We start from the raw sequence: 4,754 nt of genomic DNA on the forward strand, positions 1-4,754 counted from the left end.
AAGCGTGGGGCGAAGCGAAGACGTACGCAAGACGGTCCTGACCTATGCCCTCAAAAGCAAACGGTTGACTTGCCCAACCTAGAGCGCTACTCGAAATAAAAAAAAAATGAAAACAATTTCACATTCTCGACCACTTCATGATTTTCCTTTCTGTCCTTCACTGGTTCGAAATTCAAGTGAATGTATTCTCCCACAATGAACACTTTCTTTCAAACTTCGACAACTTTCATTCATCCTCTTTGTTCGCGAGTTCACGTATTTTATTCATTCATTCATTCGCTCAGCCGATCCGCTCAGTTGAGGGCGCGTAGAACCGGTTCGGCGTGTTTTCCAGTGAAAATCGGGGAAAATCTCCTTGCTACCGAAGACTGTATGGCGTACACTTTGGACCGGCGCCCTGCGATTCGTTTCGCGTCCCGACAAAGAGAGTTCGGTGTGGTAAAGGTCGACTCTGCAGTTCCAGCGGGCCTGGAATGGGATTGATTAGTTACGATAGCGAACTGGCAACGGACAGACACGTGTGCGCGTATCGCGGAATGTAAAACTGATGGTCAGTGAGCGCTGTGTTTTCTCTAGTAAATCGTCTCCGGAAAGGGGTCATAAAGTTAATTCTATATACCTTCGCTCACAGGCGTTGCTGGTGAGTTGTGAATTGTGCTGGAAATCCGTTTAAGTGTTGCACCACCTATCAACAGTGGCGATCGGAGTTCTTCTGGGATATTAAAAATCGTGCCAAGGAACTACTACGTGCTGGCGTTGGTCGAATCCAAAGTGTGTTAATAATCTCGAAGTGGAGGTTAGTTCTTGTTAAATCTAGTGTTTCCATTCACGTTCTCCGAACTGGGTGGAGAGTGTGTTGTTGTAGATTGTGCTTTGCATGACACGACACTTGCCGTGGTTTTGTGTAACAACAGCTCGGTGGGGAAAGTGTGAAAAAGCTGATACGGAACCAGCATGCAAGTGAACAACTACCACCCATCGCCACCCACTGAAGGATTTCATCGAGTGGTTGGGTCGAATGGAGAAGGAAAATTATAAAAAACGCTCCTAGAACTCCCGTCCTGTTGGTAGCAAAAGTTGGTCGCTGCAGAAAATGTGAAATGATTTATTAATTGCATGCATTCTACGTTATGAACCAACAAGGAAAAACGCAAAATGCTGAATAAAATAAGTTTGCGTGCAGTGCCATGAATGAGAAGAAAATTATGAATCGTGGAAGCGTTAATCAGCTGCAGTGAATATAGTTCCGCTGTCAGAAATGCTAGTTTGTGGGGTTTAATGTGCTTCTCTACTCGAAAAGCTGTGGCGACGATACGAAACAAAACATTGCATGTTTTTAAGGGATTTGCAGTTTTTATGATGAGGTGATTTCCCATTGGAACTTCGACTCAATTTTCTCGGTAAATATGATTCTTCTTGTTTTAATTATTCTAACTATCAAAAAATTATCATCATTCTACTGTCGTTACCCCGCATCGATCGTATTCCAATGTACCAGTAGCAATTGCTTTTCTCATGCGACGACGAATGATTTCAACAGTTTCCGACTCGAAATAGAAAAACAACCTTGAGGATTAATGATTTAGTACTATAGAACACAAGCCGAAAAATTAGACCTACTGGCACCATCTCTAGTTCAGACCAGGCACTTCCCATCCCACCCACGTGGTATCAACATGTTTATTTGTTAAAACCAAATGCACTTCCTTACAGTGTCTTGTTCAGCACACTTGTACGGTATTCTTTGAGTCGGTTCATTTTTTGGCCCGCCATGATTTCCATGAGTGTTAGAGACAACCCATTTCTCGTCCCAGTGATGATTCATTTTAAAAATTAAATAGCTTTCTTTACGTTTTTTTACGTAATTTGTTTCTGGAAGTACGTGGAAATTCCCTCAACGATCCCGCCAGCTGATTTGCCATGTGCATCCAGGTTTGGAACAGATAATATACTAATACATGTTCCCCATACACGTATCGTTTTTTTTCTACTTGGTCTGTAGTTCAACTTTTAGGAAGCAGAAAAATAAAATGTATCGAAAATTCAATATTGTCTGTCATTCACTACATTTTGAATATAATTTCATGCAAATATTGGCCGCGACTACGCTGGCCAACGCGACTTGTGCAATTTTGTGCCACCTTTCGAGCGTTTCGGCTGGCATCTCACAAATGACACACGTAATTCCATCTTCCGACGCCTCAGTTATTGCATATAGACCCCACGAAAAGTAGTAGAGGTATCGAATCACACGGAGATTAATTACTCGTCAAACTAGCATTTTAATTGGATCACTGTTTCCCAGGATGTGTGTGGCAAAGCGCCGTCTTGTTGAAACCATGTTTTGGTCAGATCCAATGCTTGCATTTGGGGACAACAATGTTTGCGATCTTCGACCGATTGCGGACTCAATTGACGGTAAAGTGGAGACTATCTTCATCTTTGAGAAAATACAGACCAATTATTCCGCTGATCCGTTCCGAACAGTTCATTTTTCTGGGTGCATTCGCCGCGAGCTGTCGGAAAGAAATATATCAAAAATTAACCCCCAAAAAAATTATCCTGTATGTGCAACAACTCTCGATCTTCTTACAGACAAAGCAGATTGTTCAAAATTGTAACATAATATTCCATCTCGATTTCTCCAATATTTCTCTCTCTCTCTCATATATCACATATGAATGTATCGATGTTTGAGTTCAACGTGGTTTGACATATACTACACACATCACATTCTTTGTAGAGTCCAAACATGCCTGTCACGATCAGGGGTATGACAAAAACGTCAAATCCCTCATATTGCCAGTGTACCCAATATTGCTGCGGTTCACTGACATTTTGGTTCTGTTAATTACTGATGTTTACAACTCGGTTCGGTTATATAGTCGAATAGTTTCTAACTTTAAACTCCATGTTAAATGTGAACACCTCCATGTGAAACCGAAATATGAAAATCGCTCATGCAGTTAGAAATAAAGCAGCGCGTTTTCCTTTATTTTTACTATCTCCGTGATTTCAATCCTTTTAAATGATATGTTAGTAAACAAATGACGCCATATTGATTTTGATTTTGGGTAGCCTATATTCAATTGATATCTAACCCCTGGACACGATAGTGTCTTATTACTTAGTGTTTCCTAATAGATGAATTTAAGAAATAATTGAAGCACTGCTCATATAATTAATATTTTCTGTACATTACACTGCGATGGACAAAGAGAAGCAATTGTGGTTTTTAATGTTATAATTACCTATATTTCTGCATTTGAATCTTCAAGTAGATAATGAAACAACCAGATCAGTACTAAAATTGAAATAATATTGGCATTATAACTGCTCGGATTCGACATCGAATTATTCCACATACTCAGCATTTACGCATACCGTTGGTGTAAGTTACTCCACCATCTTTATGCGATTGATCGTGGTATCGGTAAATCATGTTGCTAAAATTACCACCATTGCAGATTGCCTTTACAAATTCAATTATTTGAAAAAACACGAACCTGCTGTTGAAATCATATCCCACTGTATTCAGGAACCTAGTGATTACGTCTAGCTATGCGAACAAATGTTCATTGAAACGATTGCAGGCAGGGTTGCCAACTATAATTTGAAAAAATCAGGAAGAATGAAAATAAAAATCAGGATAAATCAGGAAAGCTCATATTAGGTTGTCCTAAAAGTTGATGTCGATTTTTGGGAAAACAAAAACATCATTTTCAATCAAAGCATTATAATTTAATTTTATATACATAAGTCAGTTTCACAATCTTTCGCCATATTTCGCACAGCTTAAATATTCTATCCTCCCAGAACATGTTTGCTTCCTCGTCGAATACTGCTGCGAGCCATACGTGTGAGAAACATGTTGAAACATGTAGCTCATGGTACACAATCCATTTCAAATCCCACCGGAAACAGTGTATAAAGGGTGAGTCACATCAAATTGCATCACGGAAAAAACGCTGTAGAAATTCGCCCAGTAGACCGATCCTTTTGAAAATTTTAGAGAGTAAAATAAAAACTATTAAACAACTTTTGGCATTTTCTTTTTATTCATACTTCGAGCCCAAGCCGGTATGCTCGCACCTTCCTCTTTACCCCGTCCATAAGGTTCTGTACAACGTCAGGTTGTACTTTTTTTTGAACAGAAATCCATTTTCTCTTGAAGTCCGCCTCCGATTTGACAACTTTTGGGTTCTTCCGGAGGGCCTGCTTCATAATCGCCCAATATTTCTCTATTGGGCGAAGCTCCGGCGCGTTGGGCGGGTTCATTTCCTTTGGCACGAAGGTGACCCCGTTGGCTTCGTACCACTCCAACACGTCCTTTGAATAGTGGCACGAAGCGAGATCCGGCCAGAAGATGGTGGGCCCTCGTGCTGCTTCAATAGTGGTAGTAAGCGCTTCTGTAGGCACTCCTTAAGGTAAACCTGCCCGTTTACCGTGTCGGTCATCACGAAGGGGGCGCTCCGCTTTCCGCAAGAGCAGATCGCTTGCCACACCATGTACTTTTTGGCAAACTTGGATAGTTTCTGCTTGCGAATTTCCTTCGGAACGCTGAATTTGTCCTCTGCGGAGAAGAACAACAGGCCCGGCAGCTGACGAAAGTCCGCCTTGACGTAGGTTTCGTCGTCCATTACCAGGCAATGCGGCTTCGTCAGTATTTCGGTGTACAGCTTCCGGGCTCGCGTCTTCCCCACCATGTTTTGCCTTTCGTCGCGGTTAGGATCCTTCTGAACCTTGTATGTACG

At 41.4% G+C, this 4,754-nt stretch overlaps 1 protein-coding gene across 4 annotated transcripts in view; it reads left to right on the forward strand.

The window, feature by feature from the left end:
• Positions 1–482: 482 nt before the first annotated feature.
• The window catches only part of LOC129775837 (zwei Ig domain protein zig-8-like), a 122,599-nt gene continuing 118,327 nt past the window's right edge, over positions 483–4,754 (forward strand). Inside the window, exons 1-2 of one of the 4 annotated variants that reach the window (XM_055780975.1) lie at positions 490–640; positions 1,144–1,400. The gene's annotated coding sequence lies outside the window, so the exon portion shown is untranslated. Of the gene's footprint in view, positions 797–1,143; positions 1,401–4,754 lie in introns of all 4 variants that reach the window. The other 3 variants (XM_055780976.1, XM_055780974.1, XM_055780979.1) reach the window with 3 other exon arrangements.

The sequence above is a fragment of the Toxorhynchites rutilus genome, chromosome 3 (genome assembly GCF_029784135.1).
Source record: "Toxorhynchites rutilus septentrionalis strain SRP chromosome 3, ASM2978413v1, whole genome shotgun sequence".
Taxonomy (NCBI): Eukaryota; Metazoa; Arthropoda; class Insecta; order Diptera; family Culicidae; genus Toxorhynchites; species Toxorhynchites rutilus.